Source organism: Trichechus manatus, unplaced genomic scaffold (assembly GCF_000243295.1).
Source record: "Trichechus manatus latirostris isolate Lorelei unplaced genomic scaffold, TriManLat1.0 scaffold00030, whole genome shotgun sequence".
Lineage (NCBI taxonomy): Eukaryota > Metazoa > Chordata > Mammalia > Sirenia > Trichechidae > Trichechus > Trichechus manatus.
This window is the reverse complement of record NW_004443966.1, coordinates 8,013,264-8,023,655: the sequence shown is the minus strand read 5'-3', so window position 1 is coordinate 8,023,655 and position 10,392 is coordinate 8,013,264.

Genomic DNA, 10,392 nt, shown 5'->3' with positions numbered 1-10,392 from the left:
TGTGGGTAAAACTATAGGATTCACTGTAAGGTGATCTGGCTTGGTAATTTACTAGGGAGTCCTTGAAGTCACTGTCTCTGAGTTTCCTCCTTTAGTCTGGTCAGATTACCTGGAGCAAAGTCTTCCAGTCTCCTGCCTGGGGGTAAAGCCTGGATGACAGCCTTTTAGAGCCCAGTGAAGGAAGCAGGCTGGAAACTCAATTTAGTATTCATACACTCACTTAATTCTTTCGTTTTCATACAATCTCCCTCCTCAACTGTGCCAGGTGTCTCCGTTCTGAGACGCTCAGTTCTCTCCTCTCCAGAGAATAAACCTCCAACTATATAAGTGGGGGAGATGGTCTAGGGCCCTAAATGCTTGTTGCACAGCTTTTGACCAGTCCTACTTATTTCAGCTCCCTGCCTTCACCCTCACTTCCAGAGTCACTTGGTACCCACAGTTCCCGTTTTTGTTTGTTTTAGGATTCCCCAGGGTATATTGGATAGGTTCTCAGCTTTTGTCACAGCTGGCTTAAGATTTTACTTTCTCTGTTTCCATTCTAGCTTCACATTTTTTTGTTTTGTCTCCTTTCCTGTTTTCCCAGGCCTTATTGTTTATTCCTTTTAAGAAACCCCTTCACAGCACTTTTATTGTAGGTTTGAGAGGTTGTGAAATTATATGCATGTGTTCACCCCTCCATCTTAGACTGGAAGTGCTCTTACTGTTATTTTAATCTCTGCTGTATTGTAGCAGTGTCTTTTTCTGTTCTCTAATATTGTTCATCTTTTTTTTCCTTATCTGTTTTCTTTTCCCAAAGAACCACCTTTCAGCTTTGTTGATTCAGTTTTTGTTCTCTATTTCATTAATGTCTACTTGATCTCCATTATTTTTCATTTCTATTTTCTTTGTGTTTATTTTGCTGTTGTTTTTCTAACTTCTAATGTTGGGTGTCACCGTGGTGTGCTGGAGCTGGCCTGTACTTGCTTGTGAGAGCCAATTGTTAAATAATCAGGAGTTTTGAGAGCTAGTTGTTAAACAGTGGGTAGCTTGACATTGGTCGTGGTGGGAGTATTTACACCAAGGAAATTGGCAAATGCTGTCAATCCGGACTCTCCCTCCTCACTTCCCAGAGCTGATTTACCAGGACACCATTGGATGATTAGCTCATTTACTTTTGGCCTCTTTTCTTGTTCTCAACTTGTCCTCCACTTCAGGTTCTTTTTGGCCTCGTCTGGCTCATTCCAGGCAGAGCTGCAGTGACCAGCTCAGCTTTATGTGGGTGTGACCTGACAGTACCTTGTCAAAGGTCTGTGGCACTAACCTCTTACCTCCTGCTTGGATGCTCAGTGCAGAAATGTAGAAGAGTTGGCACCCTTTGTTGAAAACCTTTGACCAGTGGTGGATGAGGCCTATGAATAAATGCTCCCCCCTTTCACCTCACTATGTACAATTCAGAGATGCTTTTCATGCAGGATCTTAGATGAGGATCAAGAAAGCAGAGCACCTTGTGAGCAGATATCCAAGATACAGTTATTGGTCTCTACTTGTTAGGAATAAAAGAGAAAGAAGAAAACCAAAGTCTTGGAGAAGAAACTAGTCTACAGAGCTAATAGCCTACATGAGCTATGGCCTCATCTACCCTGAGACCAGAAGAACTAGATGGTGCCTAGCTATCACTACCGACAGTTCTGATCAGGACCACAATAGATGGACCGTGACAGAATGGGAGAAAAACGTGGAACAGAACTTGAATTCTTTAAAAGTCCAGACTCACTGGAGCAGTTGAGACTGGAGGACTCGCTCAGACTATCGCCCTGAGATACTCTTTAAACCTTGAACCAAAACTATCCTGAGGTGACCTTTTAGCAAAATGACAAATTGACCCACAAAATAAAGGATATTATCATTATCCATGATAATGGAGCCCTGATAGCATCATGGTTAAGAGCTTGGCTGCTAACCAAAAGGTCAGCAGTTTGAATCCACCAGCTGCTCCTTGGAAACCTTAGGGGACAGTTCTCCTCTGTCCTATAGAGTCATTATGAGTTGGAATCAACTCGACGGCAACAAGTTTGGTTTAGTAACAGGATCTGTGACAATATTAAAAAACCATCTATATGAGACCAAAAGGTCAACAAGTCCTCTAAAGCAAAGATGAGAAGATAAAGGGGCAGGGAGACTAGGGTACTGAAGAGAGAACAACCAGAAAGCAATGAAAGAGAATGTTGACACATTGTGAAAAGTGTAACTAATGTTGCTGAATAATTTGTGTAGAAATTGTCAAATGGGAACCTAATTTCTGTGTAAACTTTCACTGAAAACACAATAAAATGTTATTAAAAATACTAAAAAAAAAATAAACAGAAACCAGAGCACCTGTAATAGCAACACAGCATGCATCCTCACATGGTTCTCACTCCTTCCCTGCTCCGTTCCCTCTTTCACTTTTCCCCCTGGGGTCCCACTCTCGAGAGGATACTCTGCTTTAGTTGGCTGTGTTGCTGTTGTCGTGTGTCACTGATCGGATTCTGACTCCTAGCAACCCTACAGGACAGAGTAGAACTGCTGCATAGGGCTTCCAAGGCTGTAATCTCTACCGGAGCAGATGGCCAAGTCTTTGCTCCCCGGGAGCCACTGGGTAGGTTCGAACAGCTGACTTTTTGGTTAGCAATCAAGCACTTAACCATTGCGCCACCAGGTTTTCTGGAAAACCTCGGCTAAGACACTTTCATTCGATTATAATCATTTATAGCTATACATTTTCCTCTGAGTACCCCTGTTAGCTGTATTGTTTATGTTTTGACATGAAGATCTTCTGGGGAATGGGAGAGTTCTAAGACTTCCTTAATTTCACTATTATTTTGTCATTGACTATGAATTATGTAGAGGTCTGTCTTTATATTTTCAAATGTATAGATTTTATAAGTCATCTTTTTGTTATTAATCTCTATCTTAGTTACATTGCGATTGTAGAATGTGTCTGTTAGATACTGAGTCTTTGAAATTTATTGAGACTTTGCTTCATCACCTACTGCGTGATCCAGTGTTTATAAATGCCCTATGAGTGTTTGAAAAAAAGTCTGCCCTTCAGACTTGTGGGCTCAATGTTCTGTGTACTGCATCAAGATTGTTATTTTTTTCTCCAAATCCTCTATATACTTACTGATATTTTTATTGTGGTAAAAATAGATGTAACAAAACATTTGCCAATTCAACAATTTTTACATGTACCACTGAGTGGCGTTGATTATGTTCATCATGTTGTACGCCATCATCACTATTCATTTCCAAATTAGTCCACCGCCATGAACAGGAACCCAGTGCCCCTAAGCAATGACTTCCTTTTCTCCCTCCCTCGAACTGCTGGTAACTACTAATGAGCTTTGGTGTCTATACATTTGTGTATTTCATATAACTGGGATCACACAGTGTATGTCCTTTAGTGACTAACTTATTACTGATATTTTTTTGTGAGAGAAAGAGATTAATATCTCCCTCTATGATAGTAAACCAAGAAACTAAACCCACTGCTATCAACTTGATGGAGGCTTGTTAATCTGTCCTGGGCAGTCAGTTTTTGCTCTATGTAATCAGCCACGGTAAGCCAGGCCTAAAGAATGCAGTTGAGGTCAAGAAATGGGTTGCTTCAACCCTTCAAACTCCCCTGTCCTGTTCTAAAAGGAAAGAAGCGGGTAAGCCTCAGCTGTGATAGTTTTTTGTTTTTTTTTTTTTAAAGCAAGTAATTCATGAACAGGTAAGGAAAACCTCATTTGTCAGCAATGTGTTTTTCTACAGGTATATATGGATTTTCCGCCTAACTGGAGTTTAGTCTGATTAACTGTCTAAACCTTAAAAAAAAAATTAACTGTTTTACCTCCTCACCCTTCTATTTTGAAAAATTTCAAGCCTATATAAAATTTGGAATACTAGTGTGATGAAAGTACATACAACGGGTACAACCTTCACCTAGATTCACCAGTTGTTAATGTTCTGCCATATTTACCTTCCTCCATCCCAAGTATATATTTTTTTCCACATATATATTTTTTGTTGAACCATCTTAAGGGAAGTTGCAGACATCATGACACTTCACCGCTGTGTACTTCAGCATGCATCTCCCAAGACCACAGATATTCTCCTAAAGAACCACCATACCATTATGACATGTAAGAATTTAATATTGATTTGATAGACTCATCTAAAATGCAGTCATTCACATTTCCCACATTAAATCCCAAATTTTCCTTTCTTACTGTCTTTTTTTAAATCCAGTATTCAGTCAAAGCTCCCATTGCATTTGGTTGCCATGCCTCTTCCCACTACTTTTTTTTAAATCGTTAACACATTGACATTTTTAAGGAGTCTATCTGGTTGGTCTGATTGTTTCCCATAGTTAAGTTTAGGTTATTTTGGGCAAGAACACTACAGAGATGATGTTGTATACATCTTATGCATTACACCAGGAAGCACATGATGTCATTTCCTCCCCCCATTATTGGACACTTCACTTGTTTCCAACTGAAACAACTGTTAGGAGTTAAGCTGCTGTGAACATTCTTTGTTGTTGTTGTTGTGAGGTGCCGTTGAGTCGATTCGACTCACAGCGACCCTATGCACAACAGAACGAAACACTGCCGGGTCCTGAGCCATCCTCACAATTGTTGCTATGCTTGAGCCCATTGTTGCAGCCACTGTGTCAATCCATCTTGTTGAAAGTCTTCCTCTTTTTCACTGACCCTCTACTTTACCAAGCATCATGTCCTTCTCTAGGGACTGATCCCTCCTGATAACATGTCCAAAGTATGCAAGACATAGTCTCGTCATCCTTGCTTCTAATGAGCATTCTGGTTGTACTTCTTCCAAGACAGATTTATTTGTTCTTTTGGCAGTCCATGGTATATTCAATATTCTTCACCAACACCACAATTCAAAGGCGTCAATTCTTCTTCGGTCTTCCTTATTCATCACCTAGCTTTCGCATGCTATGAGGCAATTGAAAACACCAAGGCTTGGGTCGGGCACACCTTAGTCTTCAAGGTGACATCTTTGCTTTTCAACACTTTAAAGAGGTCTTTTGCAGCAGATTTGCCCAATGCAATGCATCTTTTGATTTCTTGACTGCTGCTTCCCTGGGTGTTGATTGTAGATCCAAGTAAAATTAAATCTTGGACAACTTGCGTCTTTTCTCTGTTTATCATGATGTTGCTTATTGGTCCATTCATGGGGACTTGTTTTCATTTCTCTTGAGTGAATGTCCAGGAGTGGGTCTGCTAGGTTGTATGGTAAGTGTATGCCTAACTTTATAAGACTCTGCCACACTGTTTTCCAAACTGGCTGTACCTGTTGGCATTCCCACCAGCAATGAATGAGAGTTCTAGTTGTTCCACATCCTTGGCAGCACTTGCTATTGTCAATCTTTTAAACTGCAGCCATTCTAGTAGATGTAGTGGTATCTCATTGTAGGGTGACTTTAATCTGGTAGGGTAGTATCCACCAGATTGCTTCCTTTTCTCTTTGTCATTACTAAGTAATTTGTAGGTGATACTTTGAGATAATGTACATACCCTGTTTTCTAATAATCCTTCACTCAGTGATTTTGGCCTCTATTGATGATCTTAGTCTAAATTAATTATTACATTGGCCGTTGCAGAATGGTGCTTTAAAAATTCTGTTTTGTCTAAATTTATTAGCTGACATTCTTCTGTAAAGTTTCCTCCCCTTTCACCCTCTCTGCCTAGTTTTGGTGGACTCCTTTTTACACAGCGCATTATAACCCGTTACTGTCATTGTTAATTTAGATGATCAAATTGTCCTGGAGTTGACCGTGGGAGCCTCTTCAAGCCGGCTTCTGTGCCCTCTGACATGTCTCCGTTAGTCTTTGAGCATGTCCTTGCTTTGTATCACAATACGATTTTCCAGGCTTACCTTGTACTTTCCTGCAATCATCTATTTCTCTAAGGAGCCCTGATTCCTTTCAATGAGAAATTGTATTTAAAAAACAAAATCTGGACACTCCAGCTACTGGGATATCATTTTTTCTAAACCCTTTTAGTGGCCCAAATCCACTGCCTTCGAGTCGATTCCAACTCATAGTGGACAGAGTAGAACTGCCCCATAGGGTTTCCAAATCTGTAAATCTTTACAGAAACAGACAGTCACATCTTTCTCCTGCAGAGCAGCTGGTGGGTTCCAACCACCAATCTTTTGGTTAACAGCCAAACGCTTTAACCACGGCGCCACCAGGGCTCCTTTTAGTGGGCAAACCTAGAATATATATTTTAAAAAGTAACACTGAGTTCATACTGACACCTCCAATTCAAATTCAATATCATAGATTTCTTTCTAATCACCCATTTCAAATTCTCCCACAGTGAGAACCTTTGGTCCCGAAAATAGCAATGTATTTGTTTATTTGTTCTATTCTACAATAAACACAAAATAGAATTATTACGCTGGTGGCTTAACCAAGCTACTAAGTAAATTAAGATTTTTTCCAGTTCTTTTTGTCTTTAGAATGTTTCCCATTCCGTTAGATTATACTATTTTAAAAACTACTTGAATCCATTGTTTTTTCTCGGTGTTACATTCCAGTATGATATACAATGAAGTTGATTTGTATCTGTTTCCATTTAAGTTTGGTGTTTGATCCATTTATCCTTTTTGATCAATTTATTTTTGAATGTGGAAGACATTTACTTGGTTTATACAGTAGGCCAAGTGTACCTTAGTATCAACAAGATGCCTGATCAATTTCTCATGTTAACTGTTGAGAACGTGTCGTCTGATAGAACCCCGACAGTGTTGGTGTTTGAGTCAGTCTAATTTTGGAGGAAACTTTCGAGTGACACCAGCAGGGTCCTGTGACAGTGATCAGTCCCCTCCCACTGGATGGTAAGCATCTTTGGGGCAGGGACAATGTCTTTGCATCCTCAGAACCTAGCAAATGATCAACACATTAAAGTGACCAATAAATCTTTATCGAAAGAATGGAAGGATGAACCAGTAGATGAGTGGAAAGGTCTCAACAAGCGAAAATGGTCGGCTGACACCAACTAAATTAATTAGGACTGGGTGCAGTGTGGTCTCTGTCATAAAAGGGAAAACAACTCACGTGCAAGTGTTTAAATGTGGGAATCCTGGCTTAATAACAGTGTAAAAAGACCTGGAAGATTTCATTGCTTTGTGACGTTACTGCTCAGAAAGCTCAAAACCCTGATCCATTTTAGACCTCATTAAAATAAGTATTTCCTGTATCTGCACAGCCTCCCAATAGTTCCACTGTCCATTGCTCTGTTCAGACCGCTCTTGAGTGCTGTGGCCAATTCCTGACCGTATCCTTTCACTGGTAGAGGGTGGTTAGGGCGTTGAGGGGTCTGAAAACCTCATCAAGGGAAAGCCCAGCTTTGAGTTACAGCACATGTGCTTGATGGAACTGGCCAACAGAAAGATTCCATAACCTAATCCTTCGAGCTCATGTTTTAAAGAACATTCTTTCTTGTTCTCAAGTAATCAGATTTCTCCCGTATTGAAGGAATATTCCACATATCGATATGTGTGATTTCTGCCCCACTCACCACTTGGCACTAGATCGTGTTTATCAAATTTAGTTCAGAAAATACCAATTTTTGAGATACTTCTTATAAAAATGGCTCCCTGATCAAATAAATTATAAAAAGCTGCCTAGACACTACTCTTAGAGATTTCCAAAGTGAATACATTAAAGGATCTGAGAAGAAATTTGGTTTAACTTGAACTCCGTATGGCCCTGGAACTCTTAACTTTTTATTTATAACACAATAAATAGCCCTTCTTCCGAGGTTTCTTCGTACTGCTGGCTTCTTTACTCGTCTTTGGCCTCCTTCCTCTGGGGTCATCCTCGTTCAGTGCTGTTACCGCGAGACTGCTGCCTCAAACACAATTTTCTACATGTTGGCCACAAGGTGGCTCTGCTTGTCTTAGGAAATACAGCTGCTTGGGCTTTCTGACTTTGCCACACAAGGGCCGTACACAGCATGCGTTTGAGGCTATGCTCTAAGTGGCAGGTCTTGGGCAAATGGAGGTGTTACCTGTGTGCACAGTTTAAATTAGAACTATTGCCACCTGACCCAGGTAAGTTTTTAGAAGAACGTTGTAAGAGCTGATGTTTCTGACTGCCCTTCCCCAGTTTCCATTTTGAGCATAAATTTCCTTGGAGTTCATGAGTGGGACTCTTTTCTTCCGGGTCAGGGAACAGCAAAACAGCTGCAACCTGGGCAGAGTCCTTTCTTATGAAGCCACTATTTTCAACTAAGCAGATTCTAGTTTCCTTTAAGGTCTCCGAGGATCAAGAGAGGTTGAGGCAGGAAACCAGAGTTGGTGGCACCAAGCTCCTTTGCATCCTTACCTTCGGCTTAACTATCAGTGCGGATGAATTAGCAACAAAATATTCTAAATGTGGCCGTTTAATAAATGGAGAAAAAAGTATTGTCCTCAAGGCTAAGAAAGGGATCCTTCTCCCTGAATTGAAAGAGCTTATGCCGGCTGTGTTGTGGGCGGATCAGAAGGGTTAATGGTCTCCAAGGGTTCTGGCTAACCTTGTGGTTGCCAGTTCTAAGGTCTGTGTGTACATCGACGATACCCTTAGACTTGTTCAGAAAAATCTACCTCTTCGTGTCAGCTTCTTCTTTGTTACCCCCGTTCTCCCTTTACAAGTCCTCCCCCAACTCCAGGGTTATCATTCATTCATTCATTCACTCATTCAACAGAAATACTTAGCACCTTCTGTGTGTAAAGCGGAAACCCTGGTGTCATAGTGGTTAAGTGCTACAACTGCTAACCATAAAGGTCGGCAGTTCGTAATCCGCCAGGTGCCCCTTGGAAACTCTATAGGGCAGTTCTTCCTTGGCCTGTAGGGTCGCTGTGAGTCAGAATAGACGTGATGGCAACGGATTTGGTTTTTTTTTTGGTTTGGTGTAAAGCACATTTGCTAAACCCTATAGGGGATTCAAAGACAACTGGATACAACCTCTGTCGTGGAAGCTGGGGAGGGGTGAGATAGGCAAATACATAAAAATAGGAAGTTATGAGCCAAAGGTTTAACAGTACAGAGAACATATGCTGACTATGGAACTTTCCGCCTGCAGATTCTAAGCTAGAACGTGCATTCTGATGTGGAAGAGGCCTCTTCAAAACCCTCTCCCCAAGGGTTGTCTGTGCTCAAACACCTTTTAAATTGTCTACAAGTTCTCAGATAGTTAGAGAAGGAAAAGAGGGTTAGTGGTTGTGTCACTGTTTATCCCCTGGGTGCCAGGAAGCGTATTATCAGGTAATAATACCGAGAAGAAGACTTAAGAAACGCAAGTGACAGAAGTGTAGGCTGACCAAGGAATTCATTCCCTGCAGGGTAGAGAATCCTTGATGTTTCAGCCCAGTGGGGTGTGGTATTTGCTATAATTTTTTTTTTTGTCCTTTTTCAAATGGGTGTTTTTAATTCCAGGTTTTTTTTAATTAGTAAAATGTTCAAACAAGAATTGTATAATGAACAAGCATTCGCCAACACCAGGATTCAACAATTGCTAACATTTCTGCCATATTTGCTCTCTCTTTGTGTGTGTTCCCAGAGTGCCTTTTAAAGATCTTTCCCTTCAAGCTAGGATCCAGTTAAGATTGCATTTGGTTGTTAGGTCTCCTTAGCCTCTTTTAATCTAGGACAGTACCTTCCTTTTACAAAAATAACATTGACCTTTTGAAGAGACCATACCAGTTGTCTGACAAAATGTTCCACATTCTGGATTCATCTGATGGTTTCCTCTTGATCTCTTAAAACTTGTTCCACTACCCTCCCGTATTTCCTGTAAACTGCAAAGTTAAGCCTAAAGATGTAGCTGAGTGCAGTTTAAACTCTGGTTTAATTCTTCTAAAGAGTATGTCTTCAGTCTTCTGCCTTTTAGCAGGGGGAATTTGGCGTTTTGCCTACCCCTTAAAAAGACTTTGAGCCAGTAATAAAAAAAGGCAGACAATAGCACATGTTGGCAAGGATGTGGAGAAGTGGGAATGTAAAATAGGTTGGGGGTCGGGGGGAGAATGAAAAATACATCGCTGCTGGGAATGCAAATGAGTGCGGCCACTTTGGAAAACAGTTTGGCTGTTTCTTAAAAAGTTAAACGTAGATTTACCATAAGTCCCAGGAATTCCGCCTGAGTATCTACCCAAGAGAAATAAAAACATAGGTCTACGCAGATACTTGCATGTGAGTATTCACAGCGGCAATATTCATAATTCCTCAAAGGTGGAAACAACCCATGTGTCCATCAGCTAGTGAATGGATAAATAAAATGTGGTAGATCCAAATAATGGAATATTATTCAGTCATAAAAAGAATGAAGTACTGATACATGCTACAGTATGGATGAACTTCAAAGACATTATGCTAAG